Source organism: Lepidochelys olivacea (assembly GCF_965140295.1).
Source record: "Lepidochelys olivacea isolate rLepOli2 genome assembly, chromosome: 10".
Classification (NCBI taxonomy): domain Eukaryota; kingdom Metazoa; phylum Chordata; order Testudines; family Cheloniidae; genus Lepidochelys; species Lepidochelys olivacea.
Window position 1 is genome coordinate 4,692,907 of NC_140420.1, and position 20,245 is coordinate 4,713,151.

Genomic DNA, 20,245 nt, shown 5'->3' on the forward strand with positions numbered 1-20,245 from the left:
CCCTCTGGCTGTGCCCCACTTGGTTCTCTCCCCACTTCTGGGGGATCTGACAGTCCTCAGTCTAGCCACTCGCCTCAGTGGCAAACTGCAGTCCATGCACTGGTCACTCCCCTCAGTGGCAAGTGGGGGGACAAAGAGAGGGGACCCGGGCCCGCCCACTACTCTGGGTCCTGGCCCAGGGACCCTGTAGCCGGCAGCCACCTCCTGGCCCTACTCCTACTCTGCTGTCTGTTTACCTGGGCCACTTCCCCGCAGCCCTAGCACCTTCTCTGCCCTTGCACCAGGGCCTCAGTCTGGCAGCCCTCAGGCTGCAGATCCCTCTTGCTCCCCTGACCCTGCCCAGCACTGCTCTGTCCGAGGTGCTGTCTCGCTCAACCCTCCTACAGGGCAGCCAGTCTTCCTCCCTTGGCCTCCTCCCTCTGTTCTGCTCAGCAGCCCTTCTTATATGGGCCAGTCTGGCCCTGATTGGCTGCTCAACTGAGACTTCTCCCTATTGGCTGGCTCAGTAAGCCCTCTTCTGATTGGCTGGGTTCTGTGCAGCCTCCCCAAGGTTGCTTTAACCCTTCTTCTGCCTGTGTGGGGAAGCCGCCCCACCACACTCTGCAACAAAATCATTCTAGATTCCAGGAATCGTGAACCAATTAACACTGGATGGTTATCTCTGTCCAAGCTTTTGAATTTTGCTGGTGATTTGTATTTAATGCCACTATGCATGCATTTTTATCAGTGTTAGACTTATTACACTTCGTTACCTAAACGCAAGAAGTAATTAATCTTGCAAGGCATTTTGGAAGTGCAGTCTTAATCTGAACTTTCCGTTTGAATCCAATATATGTGCCCTCTGAAATGTCCAGCAAAGTGAATCTTCGCTGGCCTCCGAAACGCTTCTCTACTGATAGCAATTAGAGACCGTTAAAGACGTGAGCTTGTTAGCTCAACCCCTCAGTGACTGATAATTGAAGTCCAGGGTCATGTTTCATTTCACATGCAGAGGCTGACATTATATGGGAGCAATTATGCAGCCTCAAAGTGAACAAGCATGTCTTGAATGGACAAGAGCATTTACATGGTGATGGCCCTGGCTCTTAACTGTCTACATTTATGTTCCTCCTACTGGACCATTGGTGACTCCTTTTTAACACTTTGAATACTGGTATTTCCCAGATGCCAGACAAATAAATACTTAGCTGTACTCATGAGTGCTGTCCCTCTAAACCAATAGCCTGACAGGGTTTGGATTAGGATGTTTGGGTTGCTGGAGAGATAGGGATTATTATATTGTGGTAGCACCTAGACAGCACTAGACAAGGGCTCCATTGGGCTGGGCACCAGGAGCAGGTTAGCTTGGTAGATTAGATCGAAATGGACATGGAAATGGTAGAATCTGGTTGTCATTTGGATCTGCTGGAACCAATACATCTTTCACTAAGTCATGGGTGAACCTCAGAGGGTTTGATGTTCTGGTTCAGATGTTCATCCCATCTTTCTGAGTCTGCACAGTCAGCCTGGAACTCTCCTGAGGACTGGCTTTCTTGCAAGGCTTTTGCACATCCTGATTTGGGGCATCTTCGAAAGGGGTGCTGCTCCAAAGATACTTGTGCCGCTGTCCAGACATGCCTGGATGTATAAAACAATGGAGAAGGAGAAGGTGATCCTGCCATTTTTCCTCCAGCAAGGACTTGGATTCACTCTGACTTCATGGCCACGCTCTGAGCAGCCTTTTGTTTGATCCTAACCACTTCCTCCTCCCTGCCCCATCTCGCCAGCAGATGCAGGCACAGCTCTGTTTTGTGCATGTCAGGCACCTGCTCCCGGGCTCCCACAGGGGAGGGAAATGTGAGGAGTGAGTCTGAAGAATCAAAGGCAGACTTTGCGAAGCAGTTGCTGAAACTCCTCTCCTGGGCTGGGACCAATTAGACCGAAGTCCGTTGACGCACGGTCTGCATGGCACATTACTGCAAACAATGCAGACGTGCCAGATTTCTGTTGCTCTCCACAGGTGTGATAGCACCAGGACAGTGCAGAGGCCCAGTGCAGAGGCCTAGCTTCCAGTGCTCAATGCTTAAGGCTCTTGTGAGGGATGGTATTTTACTCTTGGGGGGACAATGATGAAGAGAGTGGCAGAAATCTGGATTCTTCTCATTTGTATTTTATTTAATGAAGCACAAAAAAAAGAAGCAGGGGGTTTGGGCCCCAAATCGTAAGGATCCCTCTCCCAAGATCCACTCTGATCATAATCAGACACATGGCCACCAGCACAAGGGCCACTCTCCCGCTCCAGTAAAGCTGGGTCCCTGGGACCCACTATGGGGGACGGTTTCCCCATGATGCAGTGTGAATTCTATTCCCTCTAGTCCTCAAGCCTCCTTCCCACCCCATAACACAAATCCACTGGCTCATCTGGAGAGCCCTCTGCCCATGGAGGAACAGGGTGGAGGATGCCACAGAGGGTGTGGAGATCCATGCACAGAGGTTCCTCTCCATATACAGATCCTGGAAGAGGAGTAAGGATCTTTGGCTTTGCTCCCTCGGAAGCTTGCGTAGCAGCTCAGATTTGCTGAGGAATTGTGATGACTGGTATATAAGACGTTTGTGGCTCTGACCCAGGCTCGCTGGAGAATGGAGGGAGCAGCGAAATGAGCTCCCTGCCCGTTGGGGCTGTGCATATATCTATTTTGGGGCTGGGAGCACAAGATTCAGAATCATCACTCACCAGGAACAGAAAACGTGGAGCCAGGGAACCTAGAAGCCTGGATCCAATCACTGAGCCAATGGGACAAAACCCATGGCCTGTTAGCCTATAAGCAACTGCCACGAACAGTCGCTCCACAAGGTGGGGGGGGGGGGACAAGGGAAGCAGGGTAGGTTGCCAAAGGTGTATGTAAAGGAAAACTTTCGAGAATGAAAAGATAAATCACTCCTGGGAGATCACAGGGCCAGTGACATTTTCCGTACGTCTGAGGTTTTCTAAACGTTAGCAGTTTGATGCATTGAAAGCCCCCCACATAGGATATCCTGTCTCTGATGCCCAACGAATGCCAGTCACTTTAGTATTTATTAACGATCGAAATGTATCAGCTTAATAGAGAGGCAAAAATGTTTTATTCTCCCTGCCAGGCATTAGCTCTCCACTTGAAATATAAGTCCTTTCGAAGCGTGCCTGAGTGCGCCGTCATTTGAATCTCTCACCTTGTACCTGTAGGCAATGCTTAGCATTCCAAAGATAGCCTCTTAAGGTCAATAGGAATTAACTATAAATTTAATTAAAGTTTCCAATGCTTTCGCCAAAGTGGAGCCTGGCCTTTCATTTGCCAGTTTCATCTAGATGTGGAGGGAGAGTGGGGTTGTCAATAATTAACAGACATAATTTAGGAGAAAGTATTAGGGAGTTAATGAAAATGTGAAATAGTGTAATTATCTCGCAGTAGCTGGGAATTTGTGTGCTGGAGCCGCAGAGGAAGAGGATGCATCTCACAATTAACTATGGAGGCGGTGGGTGGCGTTTCCAACATGATCCCAAAATGAGGGAGCGACCAGACACCAAAAATAATGTCAAGAATATATTCTTCCATCTGTGACCTGGTCTGTGCCGGTGGTTGCTCTGAGTTAACTAAAGGTGCGACTTTAAACTGAGTTAGTTAAATCGGTGCATCATTGTACATTGACTCTAATTTCAGTGTTAACCTGGCTTACATCAGTTTTGCCTGGTGCAGGCTAACCTTGTACGAGTCAGGGATCAATTGATCTGAGTGTCGGGGTTTGCACTGGTTTCACTAGCTTGCTTTTGAAACTGGTGCAGCTTGTGTGTGTAGTTCAGCTCTTGGATGCAAGACTACACAAACAAGTGGAAAAGTGCCCACTGCCTTTGGCTCATTAAAGACCTTGACTTCCCCAGGGATTGTACTTTGTGGAACAGCCATCCCTCAGCTAGAGAGAAAGGGGCGCCAGTCTGTCCCTGCCTTGTTGCAAGGCCTTTGCAGGGGTGCAGAATGGTTGGGGAACTGGTTCACCTTGGCCCTGTCCCCTACATGCCCCCTACCTGTGGCCCATCCCCACTCTGCCCTGCCCCTGAGCCCAGGGCTACTGTCGATGTGGCTCTGAGCAGGAACCAGAGCGGTGGTGATCGTCTGCAGTGGCAGCTGTTCTTTGGGATCTCTTATCTCTGGCCGCTAGCCCCTTACCCTGCTGTCATTCCCACCTATGCAAAGTGGGTATAAAATGCCTTTAAAGTCAAAATACTTCACTCAGGTTCGTAGCAGCATTTTATACCCACTTTGCGCAGGTGGAGATGGCTCTGAGCGGGGGACTCCAGCGTGGAGGCGACCCTTTCAGTTAACTTCACTGGGATTTGGGTCCATAAATCCAGTAGGCCCTTGGGTAAAGGTTGTGCTTTCTATTCCTTGCTGCACAGGAAAATGCACTTGTTTTGTGGAGTGAATGCTTTAAATGCCGGTTCATAAACCTTTCCGACCACCCACATCCAGTGTTCTGTAAAAGGTGGCAAATTCAGATCTATTTTACAGTGTTTGGGCTCCAGTGTATTTGTGGATGAGGTATTTTTTATTTGCACTTTACCTGCCATAAGAAGTTTTTAAAATAAGATTTTTACAGTTCCAGATGGTCAAACCATTCCTACATTTGTATAGCCGCTTTAAAGAAACGACTACTAATGCACAATTATTACCCACCACCTCTGCTTGTTACCAACTCTTATGGGTTTCCTCTTGAGTTTATTTTTAAGGAGCACAGTTAGGGCACATAAAATAAATTTGAACCATTATGTTTTCTGAAAACTGAACAGAACCTTGAGTTCTTGTGCTGAGTTCATAGAAATGCCATTCTGTGATGCAGGGATTTAGAAAAGCAGCGTTTCGGTTTAACGTGGTCCCTTCCGAGATGATGTAATCACCAGCTTTTTCTGCTTGATAATAAACATTTTATTGCACGTTAAACAGAGGGATTAATTTAGCTCTCAAGTCTGTGTCTGCTGAGTGATATTTTTATGTCTGTTAGCAGCACATGGAAAGAATCATTTTCCTGTACAAAAATATTAATGACATCCCAGGAAAGCACTGGGGAACAGCATAAATTCTTCAGCAGTCTACGCAGAGCAGCTCTATAAAACAGCTTGGCAAATCTTATGACAGATTTCTGAACGTAATTAAACGTATATTCCCTGCTTATCTTATTGAGCAAAAAACAGCAGCAGGTTTAAGGTGTGCTAATGGGCTCTTTAACAGAGGTGCAGCGCTTCAAAGACATTTTGGCTTCCTTCTGCAAACGTAGACCATCACTCAACCGACAATCTGCTGCTCAAAGGGTAGATGAAAACAGTGCTGCAAGCAGGCTCTAAGGGCCCCTTCCGATTCTTATTAAAGTTAATGGAAACATTCCCCAAACATCAGGCCCTGGGTGCATATTAGAAATATCAATGTCCTGGGCCACTCGTGTTCTCACTGAGATTGGCACGGCAGAATCTGGCTTGCTGCTTTTTCCCGAGTCAGTCTCCAGATCAAAGTGGAATGGAATGAAGGATGCAGACCCATGACCAAAAAGCTTCCTGTGAAAGAACCCAGCTCTTATTCTGTTTCATGCAACGCCCTAAATGTACACAGGAAAGATGAAATTCAGGCCTCTGCAGAGGCCAGCACAAGTAGCCCACTGGTGAGTGTGTGTTACAGGTTCCTCTCTCAGCCCAAACTGCAGAGGATCTGAGAGTTACAGTCCCGGCAAGGGAGCTTTAGTTCAAGCTGGAGCAGCTCATGCTTTGAGCTCTGGAGGTGCCTGGTTTAATCCCTGAGCTGTTGGCCAAGACGGTGACTGATACACATACCCCTCTTAGTTGTGGGGTTCCCAAACCTGTGCAGGAACTGTGGCTCGTATGCTTCCAGGGGGCACAACGCCGCCCAGAGTTTCCCAGGTGCAGAGAGGGAATGCATCCATTGTGCCTTCCCACCTGCTTAGTTGTAAACTAAGGCTAATCCCTGGGGCAAAGTCAAACATTTCCCAAACAAGGGTACAAATGCGAGGTTAATTGGGGGAGAGGGGGAAGTATTAAAAAGGCTTGGGAAGCAACCAAATCTCTTCCTCTTTCAGAGCTCCCCACTTGCGGGCACGCAGGCAAACTGTCTCATGCCAAGCGGGAACAGGAGCATGCTAGACACTCATACCAGCTGCGCTCCCGGCTCTCCAAACGTATGGAAACTGCATGTGCTCTGCCAGTTGCTTCAGAGTGGCAGCGAAGCCGGGAATGAATAACCGGCACTGTAAACGCTGACCCAATCAAAAGCCACAGTCGCTCCTCCATGGCGTTCCATGGGAGTGTGTGAGAAATAACCTCGCGAATGCTTTTAATAAAATGTTCTTTCCTGCATTCAGAAACCCCCCAACCTCCCATCCTCTTCCCAAGTCACCAGCTCTGCTGGGTAGAGAGCTAGCATTGAGAAAGCACAACCTCTTCTAACTGTGAGGGCCCCCAGACTGTGGGCTAGCTTCCCAGGCAGAGGAAAGGAATTGCTTTGGGGATGCGGGGCTTGGGGTGTCCTGTGTGCTGATCTGGGGGGGGTCTCATTCGTCATTCCCATCAGACACTGGGAGAAATATTCTGAATCTCCCAAACTTTGCACAGGTTTTAGCATGGATGAATATCCTGTGGAAAATTCATCCCAGAAAGTGAGCTCTTTGTCAGTTACATTTTGCTGTGTGATACCCTATTGTTTGGTGGGTTCTTGCTATCCATTGGGGAACACAGAATCATGGGTTAGTGTGCAGGGGACCCTGCACCCCTATGACCCTAGCAACATCCCATTGTGAGAGGGCCAGGGGCTCACTGGTATCTGGTAGTGAGTTTCAGCTGGCCTGACCAGTTCAGAATATCTCAATTTATTAATGTCATAAACTGTATCCAATATGGGTCATGTAAGGTATAATTAGAAAACTAATAACACACTGATCATGAATATTCTTGTGTGGTGTGTGTATGATAAACACCCGGGGACCATACAAATATGAAGGAAATGTAGAACTAAAGTGTGTTTATCAGACAAGTCCAGGGAATGGGTAAACAGGTTTCTCCCAGATAAAGGACAGGCCAACGCCTCCAGCCAGGTGTCATCAGAGCCCATTAGCAATCACATGTCAAGTGGCCATTCATTTGCATTGGAGAGGACAGGAACAACTCAACTTGCATTTTAGCAAACACCAGCAGGAGAAGAAACCTGCATGGAACTTCCTTCCCCACCGGACTCACAGCTTGAATGAACTTTATTTTGGGGGATAAGCTTCAGAGGAATCCTTTGCTGAGTTTCACTAGACTATAAAAGAAAGGGGCAAAGAACCCAAAGTTATCTTTCACCTAGGAGGACAAGGGGAACCAGTAGCCTGTGGTTCTGTGAAAGGTCCTGACTAAGAGCGAGTCAGCCATGCTGGGCAGAGTGTTTGGTGAGAGACATCATCTTAAACAAAGGCTGTTCCTTGCTAGATGGGTATTTTTCACTTATTGCTTGTAACCGTTTCCACCTTTATTGCTTTTACTTGGCATCACTTAACCTACGTCCTGCTGTTAATAAATCTAAACCAACCCATTGCTGTGTTTGAATTGAAGTGATTGTTAACTCCAGTTCATGTGGCGAGCTTCTGGGTATTGACTCTTTAAAGGAGCAAACAAACCTCATTATTCCTCTGAAAGGTGCAGGAAAGGCCTGGACATAGTAGAACACACGGTTTTGGGAAAATTTGGGGTTAGGAGTGCCTGGGGTCATTTGGCTGGTGGTAATCAAGGTTGGTGGAGAGCAGCATGTGGCTGGGGTGTAACAAACAGGCTGCTGCAATCAGAACACTGACCCAGAGCTACTTGACACACAGACACGCAGTGCATGCTTGTCTGGTGTCCGGGCTGGGAGCCACAACAGCAGAGCCCTGAAGGCACCCAGGGTTACAGCGCAGGCAGGACACAACCCCTCACTGGTCTGGATTGCATTCCCAGAAAGGGACAACCCCACGTCATCCCTTAGGATGATTCAGCCTGGTGCCCCTTGGTACTTTCAGACCAATAATAATCTGCATTAGGTCAGTGCAGAGTTGGGGCAGGACTGTAGTCCCATCTCCTCCCTAACTGTTCTCTAGCCTTTGACCCTCCCATCTGGAACAGGCCTGTCAGATTTGTTATCCAGCTTTCCACACACTGCCTGGGACTCTTGGACTCTGCCTTGTTCCCCTGCTCTCTACAGTGGATCACTGGCAATCTCACGGCCTAACCCTGGGTTTGACAGTGCCCCATTCCGTAGCGGGCAGTAACACATTTATACCCATTCTCAGGGTGATCCTCTCCTACAATTCCTGGGCTAAGTGTATTCTCCACCAATCACGGAGGTGGTGAGTTTGCCCAGTGCAATGTAGGAACTTTCCTTCATCCTCTTTCGCTCTTTAGATTGAGTTAGAGAGAAATGCTTGGAACAAATGTAAGCCTGCAGCTAAATACAGTCCTTTCTCAGTTGCACAGGTGTCAATATTAGTCAGCATGACAGGCTTTTGAGATTATCTCATCGTTCCCTGGTGCTCCCCTGTCTGTTTGTCTCCATGTGTTTGTCTCTTTTCCTGTGCTTAGATTGTAAGCTGTTTGGGGCAGCTATGTCTGTACAGCTCCTAACACTGTGGGGTCCTGGTCAATGACTGAGATGCCTAGGCCCTATGGTAATACAAACAATAAGTAATACTAATAGTCATTGTTTTGAATTGATCTCCCAGCCCAACTGGAAGCCTGTGGCAGTGATGAATATCGTTGTTTATTTGGCCGTCTTTTGATCTGGTAGCTGCAGACACATATGCCTCCACTCCCGTTGAGAGTGCCGGCTTTGCAGTCTAAGAAACCTCAGTCGGCAGGAGAAAACCCTAATGTACCGTGCTTACAGGTGGCAGGACTAGCTAAGAAAACCTAGCAGTTAAACTTCTGGAAATCTGGCTTTTATTCATCCTTTTTCCTTCATTCCAAGCTAATTGAGTGTGATGCTGTTTAATATATTTAGTGAGGAAAACCCTGGTGTTGCGTTTGGAAAGGCTAGTCTCACACTAAATAACATTGTTGGGGGCCCAGTGAGGACTTGCCCAGGGTTTGGGCAGCAGTCCCTTCTCTAGTGCTCCAGATGGGGAGAAGCTGGGAGGTACTTTTAACTCAGCAGTTCCACTCTCACCTCTCTTCCCTTGGCTGCTAAAAATAGACGGGCGGTGACGCTAGACGGCTCACCATTTGTCTGCAGGTTACAGACCTGTTGGCTAAGGCAAGCTTGTTCAGCCCGGGATGTACACACACAGTTGGCTGATGCACTGGTTCTGAACCTGCCAAAGGTTGCTAAGCCATGGGATCAATTTATTTTCCCATAAAACTCAATTTCATGCACAAGGCTCCCCATTTCAGCTTGCTTGGGCTTGTTCTACCACATACCTGTCCGAGTGCTGAAGGCCTCAGTGGCTTAACTGACCGGGCTGGATTGTCACCCCATATTCCGTTGGTGGGCAGCGACTCTCTATGAAAAAAGTGGGATTCCCCATGTGAATAGCTGCTCGTCGGTGGGGGTTGGAGGGCTCACAGTCTGGCCATAAGACAGGAGTTGGAATTGGAGGAGATTGGAAGTCTCTGACCACTTCTCAGTCAACTTGTAGGGGTCTCCCCTTAATACTTTCCCCACTGCTAGGTATAGTCCTGAAGAAACCGCCTGGTAAGATTAGGGCTTGTCTGGGCATGACAGAGAGTTCCTGAGGGAAGAGCATCTTCGCAAGCAGGCTGGCTAACCTAGTGAGGAGGGCTTTAAACTAGGTTCACCTGGGGAAGGAGACCAAAGCCGTGAGGTAAGTGGGGAAGTGGGATACCGGGAGGAAGCACGAGCAGGAGCTCGCGAGAGGGCAGGGCTCCTGCCTCATACTGAGAAAGAGGGGTGATCAGCGAGTTATCTCAAGTGCCTATACACAAATGCAAGAAGCCTGGGAAACATGCAGGGAGAACTGGAAGTCCTGGCACAGTCAAGGAATTATGATGTGATTGGAATAACAGAGACTTGGTGGGATAACTCACATGACTGGAGTACTGTCATAGATGGTTATAAACTGTTCAGGAAGGACAGGCAGGGCAGAGAAGGTGGGGGAGTTGCACTGTATGTAAGGGAGCAGTATGACTGCTCAGAGCTCCGGTATGAAACTGCAGAAAAACCTGAGTCTCTGGATTAAGTTTAGAAGTGTGAGCAACGAGGGTGATGTCGTGGTGGTAGTCTGCTATAGACCACCGGACCAGGGGGATGAGGTGGACGAGGCTTTCTTCCGGCAACTCACGGAAGTTACCAGATCGCAGGCCCTGGTTCTCATGGGAAACTTCAATACCCCTGATATCTGCTGGGAGAGCAATACAGCGGTGCACAGACAATCCAGGAAGTTTTTGGAAAGTGTAGGGGACAATTTCCTGGTGCAAGTGCTGGAAGAACCAACTAGGGGCAGAGCTCTTCTTGACCTGCTGCTCACAAACTGAGAGGAATTAGTAGGGGAAGCTAAAGTGGATGGGAACCTGGGAGGCAGTGACCATGAGATGGTCGAGTTCAGGATCATGACGCAGGGAAGAAAAGAGAGCAGCAGAATACGGACCCTGGACTTCAGAAAAGCAGACTTTGACTCCCTCAGGGAACTGATGGGCAGGATCCCCTGGAAGAATAACATGAGGGGGAAAGGGGTCCAGGAGAGCTGGCTGTATTTTAAAGAATCCTTATTGAGGTTACAGGGACAAACCATCCCAATGTGTAGAAAGAATAGTAAATATGTCAGGCGACCAGCTTGGCTTAACAGTGAAATCCTTGCTGATCTTAAACACAAAAAAGAAGCTTACAAGAAGTGGCAGATTGGACAAATGACTAGAGAGGAGTATAAAAATATTGCTCGGGCATGCAGGAGTGAAATCAGGAAGGCCAAATCACACCAGGAGGTGCAGCTAGCAAGAAATGTTAAGAGTAAAAAGAAGGGTTTCTTCAGGTATGTTAGCAACAAGAAGAAAGTCAAGGAAAGTGTGGGCCCCTTACTGAATGAGGGAGGCAACCTAGTGGCAGAGGATGTGGAAAAAGCTAATGTACTCAATGCTTTTTTTGCCTCTGTCTTCACGAACAAGGTCAGCTCCCAGACTGCTGCACTGGGCAGCACAGCATGGGGAGGAGGTGACCAGCCCTCTGTGAAGAAAGAAGTGTTCAGAACTATTTAGAAAAGCTGGACGAGCACAAGTCCATGGGGCTGGATGCGCTGCATCCAAGAGTGCTAAAGGAGATGGCGGATGTGATTGCAGAGCCATTGGCCATTCTCTTTGAAAACTCATGGCAATCGGGGGAAGTCCCGGACTACTGGAAAAAGGCTAATGTCGTGCCCATCTTTAAAAAAGGGAAGGAGGATCCTGGGAACTACAGGCCAGTCAGCCTCACCTCAGTCCCTGGAAAAATCATGGAGCAGGTCCTCAAGGAATAAATTCTGAAGCACTTAGAGGAGAGGAAAGTGATCAGGAACAGTCAGCATGGATTCACCAAGGGCAAGTCATGCCTGACTAATCTAATTACCTTCTATGACGAGATAACTGGCTCTGTGGATGAGGGGAAAGCAATGGATGTATTGTTCCTTGACTTTAGCAAAGCTTTTGATACGGTCTCCCACAGTATTCTTGCCAGCAAGTTAAAGAAGTATGGGCTGGATGAATGGACTATAAGGTGGATAGAAAGTTGGCTAGATTGTCGGGCTCAACGGGTAGTGATCAATGGCTCCATGTCTGGTTGGCAGCCGGTATCAAGTGGAGTGCCCCAAGGGTCAGTCCTGGGGCTGCTTTTGTTCAATATCTTCATAAATGATCTGGAGGATGGTGTGGATTGCACCCTCAGCAAGTTTGCAGATGACACTAAACTTGGAGGAGAGGTAGATACGCTGGATGGTAGAGATAGGATACAGAGGGCCCTAGACAAATTAGAGGATTGGGCCAAAAGAAATCTGATGAGGTTCAACAAGGACAAGTGCAGAGTCCTGCACTTCGGATGGAAGAATCCCATGCACGGCTACAGACTAGGGACCGAATGGCTAGGCAGCAGTTCTGCAGAAAAGGACCTAGGGGTTACAGTGGACAAGAAGCTGGATATGAGTCAACAGTGTGCCCTTGTCGCCAAGAAGGCCAATGGCATTTTGGGATGTATATGTAGGGGCTTTGCCAGCAGATCGAGGGACGTGATTGTTCCCCTTTATTCGACATTGGTGAGGCCTCAACTGGAGTACTGTGTCCAGTTTTGGGCCCCACACTACAAGAAGGATGTGGAAAAATTGGAAAGAGTCCAGCGGAGGGCAACCAAAATGATTAGGGGACTGGAACACATGACTTATGAGGAGAGGCTGAGGAAACTGGGATTGTTTAGTCTGCAGAAGAGAAGAATGAGGGGGGATTTGATAGCTGCTTTCAACTACCTAAAAGGGGGTTCCAAAGAGGATGGATCTAGATTGTTCTCAGTGGTAGCTGATGACAGAACAAGGAGTAATGGTCTCAAGTTGCAGTGGGGCAGGTTTAGGTTGGATATTAGGAAAAACTTTTTCACTAGGAAGGTGATGAAACACTGGAATGCGTTACGTAGGGAGGTTGTGGAATCTCCTTCCTTAGAAGTTTTTAAGGTCAGGCTTGACAAAGCCCTGGCTGGGATGATTTAGTTGGGGATTGCTCCTGTTTTGAGCAGGGGGTTGGACTAGATGACCTCCTGAGGTCCCTTCCAACCCTGATATTCTATGATTCTATGATGAGCGCCAAGTCTGGTGACTGCATTGTGTTTCTGTATTTGTTGGAAGTGGAAGAGACTCTGCAGTTAGGACTCTGTTAGCACGGGGGGGTTAGTGTGATGTGTGAGTCTAGGTACGTTCAGGGTGGTTTCCTCGATAGGCCATTTCCTTGTTTCTCCATGTTTGCACTGGGTGGTTTTGCATTTAAGCAGCCCTACCGATTAACCAACCAAATCTTTGTTGGTGGGGACATACATCGGAACAATTCCCAGCTGCCCTTCTCTGGGGGGGTTGGAACGAAAGAATGAACTCACAAGACACGTGCCAATCATCACACTGATGGCTCTGCTTCTGTGTGTTGTGTCTCTCCTCTTCCACCTTTCTTCTCTTGTCTAGATGGCAAGCTTTATGGGCCAGGGAGTGTCTCTTCATATGTGAGTGTATGGCGTTTAGCCCTTTTGGATTGCTACTGCAATATTAATAAAAATGACCTGAACATGCTTTGACTTGAGTTCTCCGTGATCTGTGACTGCATTGGCTGGAGTGATCTTTACTTTATAGAAGTCTAACATTAGTCTGGACTTGTTAATTTTATATGTCCGTGGAGTTCCTGAGTATAAAAAGGAACAACACTCTGAGCTAGGAAACTCATCAAAGAGAAGCTTAAGGAATTGGTTTAGAAAAAATTCCCCAGGCTAGGGCATGTGGCTGAGCTTGTTTTCAATCATGCAGTATAAAAATTGCTGCCATAAACTGAATTAAAAAAGCATAAAGGTGCACGTCTGGTGGTGCAGGGTTGTCTAATCCTTTCCAAATACCCTCTGTGAGTATCCATCATTGCACCTCCCTTTGAAAATCCAGGAGGAAATCTGTGGAGGAAATCTGATTGAAATGTGGAATTTTCATTCCATGGGAAATTTTGACATTTCACATTTTTTTTTATTCCGAATTGGAACAAAAAGTCAAAATTTCCTGCAAAACAAAATTCCCTGAAAGGACAATCAGAAAATCTGAAAAAAATATTTAAAAGTCTGAATGAAAATGAAATGTTGATTGACCCTAAATGATTTTTCTATTTCATATTTGTCTTTTAAAATTAGGGTTTAATCATTTAAAAATTATCATGTAGAATAATGAAAAATTAAATAGATTTCAAAATGCAAAGTCAATTAAGAGAAAAAACCAAAATGTTCCATTTTCAAAAAAAACTAATTGAACAATTTTGAGCATTTCTTTAAAACATTGAAATTGAAGTGTTCGCGTGTAATATTTCTAGTTTGACAAATTGGCATTTTCTGATGGACAGACATTCCATTGGAACACTTTCTACTGGCTCCACTCTGGAGTGTTCCAGCCATTGAGGCCTGCTAGCCAGCAGTGGTGGTGACCCGATGTAGTAATTGTCCTATGGAGTAAGCACAGGACAGATGCCTCGGTGTGATGTTATGGGTGGGGATCTGTGCTGCCGCAGGAGACATCTTTCCAGAGTTTATAATCACTGAAGATTAATTGCAATTTTGGCATGAGGGATTAGGCCGGAAGGATGTGCCCATGGTTAGCGAGCTAGCTTGGGATGTGGAAAACAGATTTAGGTTCAATTCCCTGCAGTGCCAGAGGCTTCTTACGTGGAGAAGTCACTTAACCTCTCTCTACTTCACTTCCCCATCTGTACAATGGTGATAATAGCACTGGGCTTCCTTGCAGGAGTGTCCTGGGGATAAATACATGAAACATCGAGAGGTGACAGGAAGCATAGAAATACCAGATATCTAGCTGCGTCCTAGACAAATTGTCGCATTGTCTATCTATGTTAGCAGTGTCTTTTTCTTATAGGTTTGTAAATGAATTTCACAACTTTTAGCCCCAATATTTATTGGTCCAAAAATGTGTCCCAAAAAGTGCATTATTCAGCATGCCTCAGACACTGTTCACATCCTCAAAAAACGTTTATTTCATCGGGAAGCAGAAACAATATCATGTGACTATTGAAGTTGAAGTGAACAGCTTGCGAACGTCCCCAGGGGCTGAAATTTGTTTGCTTAAGAGCTATGGTGTAAATATTTGTGACTAACAAATACTTCCTTAGAATTCAGGATCATGACCACTTTGCAATGAGTAATAATGGTATATTTCCTACATTGGTTACATAGGATCCTTTCTCTTTAACAAAGTTGTCATTGGACATAATATACTTTTTTTCCTTGAGGCGTCTCAGAGCCAAAACGTTGTGCTTGCCTATGGAAATAAGCAGGGTAGAAAAGAAATTCCAAAGTGAACTTTTCCCTATTTTGCTAATGCATCAGGAAACCCCAGTGTGAGAGATTGTTTTTAAAAATATTACGTTTGGCTGCAAAAGTGCCCACTTATTTCTCTACTGGCTCATGCATTATTAAAACCCATGCCTTATGGCAATTTCCAAAGCCAAAGGATCTTTGTATTTTTTTTTAAATTTAAACAAAATGGATCTTATCTTAGAAATTAAAAAATCTGTTTCAAAGCTCAGTGCTGAATGGGCTAATGGTAGAGGGGGTGTGTGCATAGCTAGCTTCCAGACCAGCAATGAGTGTTCATCAGGGCCATCTGCATTAGTGCTAATGTAATGTAATGTTTGGAGACTCTGTGGCCTAGTGGTTAGATCAAAGTGTTTGGAGGCAGGGGGAAGTAATTCAGACCAAGCCACTGAATTGCTCTGGGGCCTGAGGCGAGTTACTTAATTTCCTTGTGGTGTAGTCAGATGAGCTGTGAGAGTAAAGCTGATCTCTAGTGCACATTTCCCCACATGTGGGGTTTCAATTCTTGTTGATGGCAGTTTCCCAATCTGCAGACAGAACAGGAGCCAAATAGGCAGTCAGGAATTGGGATCCATTTTCGCTGTGGATCAGAGAGGAAACTTCTCCCCTAATTCTGGAACAGGCTGAGCATCAGGTAGTGTCGCTTTCTACATTTGGTTAATACTGATAACACTTTGCAATTCTATAATGTTTTCCACTGGAAGAATTCAAAGTGCTTTAAAAGCACGAATTAATCCAGATCCACAGCCGCTGTGAGGAGAAGAATTATTATCATCACCATCTCACAGATGGGGAATTGATGCACAGAACAGGTAAGTGATTTACCTGTGCGGCCAGGAGTAAAACCCAAGAATCCTGGGATGGAACCAGGGCCTTCCAGAGCTAATGGCATGAGCTAATGAGGACAGTTTGAGGACTGTGTTGGATTACAAATGTGAGTAAAGATACTCATGTGTTTCCAGGCTGAAGCCCTTTGGTTGGGAGCTCTGTAGGCCAGGAAATACGTCAATCTGTGCTAAGAAACTGCTGTGTACGACACAGATTTAGCCACACAGATTTAGCAACACCAAAAGCTTTCACAACTTTGTGTTGATTGTGCTGAACTTAAAAAAATGCTGAAAAAAATTGAAATATTAATTTTTGACATTTTCAAAATGAAATGTTTCAATTTTTGGTTCAAAATGACTTTTTGTTCCCAAATTTCCTTTCTGGTTATCCCCCCTCCCCTGCAGAAAATTTTTAAAAATGGATAAAGCCAAAAAGAAACATTTTAGATTTTGTCATAACAAAACATTTCATTTGATCCCCCCCAAATGTCATTTTTGGAGCTTTTTCAGCAAAGCAAAAAAGGCTTTATTTGCCAAGCTCTACTGGATCCATCACATTCATGGTACTATATAAAGTGAGCGAGGGCCATGGGAATTCGCCTAGGAATAGCAGACGCTTCCATTCCGACGTAACTTCCTAAGCGTAACTTCCAAAGCACCAAACATCAAAGCGTCGCATATGTTGCATTTCGCAAATGTAACACACTGTGCTGGATCAAAATCAAACTGCTGCCGTAAAGTCATCAAACATACTTGTGTTACTTCTTGAAAGCCATAACTCACGATTAGCAAATGCCCCCAGGCTTGTGCTGCCATTTCCACTTCCGCTTCCTGGCTTCAGCCCAATAAAGCAGCAGGTCAGCAGGTTTTTAGAAGTTGGTTGGAATGTACTTTCCTTCTGGCTCGAGCCAATATGATGGAGGCTAAAGCAAAAGAGGTTCAGGGTAAATAATTTGTCCAAGCAAAAGCAAATCCATTCCCAATGGAAATCCCCCATGCTACGGGGAGCATGTGTAATGGAAGCCAGGGAATGTTTGGCTGACTTCAGGCAAGGGAGGAATTTAAAGAATTGCATTACAGAGCTGCTCAAACAAGCAGAGCTATGGAGAGACAATGTAATCTAGTGGATTGAGCACTGGATAAGGAATTGGTTGATCTAGGTTTGATCTCAACTCTGCTACTGACTTGCTGTGCAACCTTGGGCAAGTCTCTTCACCTTTCTGAGCCTGGGTGTCTTCCCACTGTCTGTATTTATGTAGATTGTAAACTCTGCAGGGTATGTACTCTCACTACGTCTAGCTCAGTGGGACTCAGCACTTGGTCGGAGCGTCCAGGCGTTACTGTAATAAAAACACACACATACACACACACGTCCAATTTGGCCTTTTTTCTGTTCAGAGATAGTCTTTGGTGAGACCTGGATTTTTATGGCTCTGTTGTTATCTGTACTTGTTCACAGAATAGGCTTTATTATCATAGTTGGGCAGACAGGTTTATCTCAAACAGTTCAGATCGATAACTCCATCTTGTATTTTAATATTTGGAATCCACTGCTCCAGGGGCACGATTAGCTATTGGATGAATACCTTTTCTGTTCATTCCCTCTGAAGCACCTGGCATTGGTCACTGTCGGAAGACAGGATACTGGGCTAGGTGGATCTTTGGTCTGACCCAGTATGTCCGTTCTTATGTTCTTAATATGTTCTTAATATGTTCTTAATATCAGTGTAGCTAGGTGCAGCCCCTCGTAAATGCACTGCTCACAGACCCACTTCAGTGGCTGGCAAATCACCCAGTATGTCCATTCTTATGTTCTTAATATGTTCTTAATATCAGTGTAGCTAGGTGCAGCCCCTCGTAAATGCACTGCTCACAGACCCACTTCAGTGGCTGGCAAACCATTTTGGATGAGCTCCCTGCCTTGCAAAGCTACAGATGGAGCAGTCAGAGTCAGATTTAAAAACAAAACAAAACAATATGTTCTGATTGCTCAGACGTTCTCATTCCGTAGCTTCTTTCCTTTATTTGATTACCCAATTTGTAATCTTTCCGGTTTGTTCACTTGAGAGGCGAAGATATTTTTGAGGATGATCTGCTGACAATGTATGTCTTACAGAAAAGCTGTTGGTAAAGGTTACCTTTTGGATACTGGCTGCTAATGCACCATGGAAATTGAATCACTTCTCTTGATTTCCATATTGCTTTTTAAGCTGTTTAGAAGATTTCATTCGCTTTAAGGTACTTTTAATTTGGGGAGTAGACAACACAAAAGCCACCACCTCTAATAACACTAATTGGGCAGGTTCAGCAGTAGAGTTGATTGGAAGTCAAAATTTCCATCCCATCGAAATTCCAATATTTCAATACTTAGTTTTGTCCTGAATCTGGGTGAAAAGTTGAAATAGTGAAACTTTTCATGCCGCAGAAAGTTCCAGTAAAATTCTGTTTGGAAAAGTTGAAATGTTTCATTTCAGTTTTTTGGTTTATGAAATGTTGACGTTACTCTCCCTGTCCTTCAGCCACTGCGGTGCATTGTGGGGCCCCTAGGAGGCACTGTGACAGCTCAGCCACAGAGAGGGACTGCTGTGCATCATGGGAGAGAGAGGGACTGCTGTGCATCATGGGAGGTGTAGTCTGCCTGGGGAACTTGACTGATAGAGGAGACTGGGAGCAGGAGGGATCTGGAACTTCAGTTCTCATGAGGCACTGCAGCCCTTCAGGCAGCTGCAGAGATGATTGTTCATCCGGAACCAAACGTTTAATTTTGTTTCAGAAAATTCTCCCCAAATTTATCTTTTCGTCGTGGATAATTTAGATTTCAACAAAACTCCATTTTCTGACAGAAATGTTTTTGGCTAGCCTTATTCAGCAAAGAGGCCAGGGACTGAATTGCCTTCTCTGTCCTAAAAATGGTGTCTCCAGAGCAGAATTAAGGGTCTAAGGCAGCAGTTCCCACACAACGGGTTGTGGCTCCAGGTGGGGTTGTGTCATCAGTGGATGCGGTTGTGGCAATCCCGTGTGTACAAAGGACACCATTTTACAAAATGGTCTCCTCCGCACAGCGTGAACGTGCACTCACCCTCCATGAAAGATCACCCTGTGTGTAGGATGCCACTCGGTAGAGCAAAATGGCGTCTTCCATGTGGCATGACCTCGCACATACGGAGCACATGAGATTATGCTCTGCGGAGTATGTCATTTTGTAAGGCGTGCTCTCGTCCATGCAGTGGGGTCACACAGAGGAAAAGTTTGGTGTAAGGGTCTCTGTCACCTCTCACTTACCTTGTGTCACTCCACTGACTTCAGTGGAGTCTCTCCCAATTACTGCCCGTCGAAGTGAGAGGAGGATCAGGCTCATGGTACGGAGAGAGCTTGCTGTGCTGATGCCGGTTCTGTGGATGTAGCTCACTGATTTCAAGCTCCAGGCATCCTTTGCCAGCGCTGAATTCATTCTAAAACCATATGGGTCAGATCCCCCTCTACTGTAAATCGGTGTAGCTTCATTGACTGGGTTGTGCACGTTATGGTGGGTTGACTTCAATGGAACAAGGCTGATTTGCACTATCTGACCCAATCAATGTTTTTAGTGTATCAATATGTGTAAGGGGAAATGCACTGAATTTCAGTGCTTCTGAAACTCAGGGCACTGGGTGAATCCAGGTGTCACGGGGACAGGTGCTTTTAATCCCCCCCCCCCCCGCCCCAGCTTTGTGGCTGCTCCTTAGTCATGAACAGCAAGGCACCTTGCTTCCCTTGACGCAGAGCTTGCTGAGTTATGGGGTGGTTCTATGGTGTAAACACCCCCCCACTTGGGAACACTTATGTCACCTCTGCTCTAAAGTAGGTCTGACCTTAATTCCTATGGGATGAAAGGTGAACACATGAGCTCCCTTGGCCACCTGGCATGTGGCCCTTTGTAAAGAAAAATCAAGGGTCGTGCTTGGGGGGTAGACTGAACATTTGTGGAGTAGGTGTTTAATCCCCAGGGTCTCCCCTTGCCTACCCACTGAAGTGGGGTCCTTTTCTGACTAACCTGACACCAAAGCGAAAATCAGGGGATAGATGGCTGAGTCAATGCAGCATGCAGAGAACTGTGTATGTCAGTGAAGGGCATGAGCATCAACAGTACTGCAGCAAGTGCAGACCCCAAAGATGATGGGTTAGGTACAGAATGAAATGACTGCAGACAGGGAAAAACCCGGCACTAATCTTAACAGTGAATAAACAACTCTGGAAAGGACGCTACAAAATACACAAATCATAAACAACACGCAGTTACACACACAAACACAGTCTCTGACCCTCACGCCTACTCATGCACCAAATCACTCCGAATTCCACGCAGCCACTTCCCTGAACGCC

General features: G+C 46.2%; 1 protein-coding gene across 1 annotated transcript in view; it reads left to right on the forward strand.

Annotated features, from left to right (window-relative positions):
- Nucleotides 1-20,245, forward strand: part of HS3ST6 (heparan sulfate-glucosamine 3-sulfotransferase 6) — a gene marked incomplete at its 5' end in the record, with an annotated part of 119,291 nt that overhangs the window by 85,926 nt on the left and 13,120 nt on the right. The window lies entirely within an intron of this gene.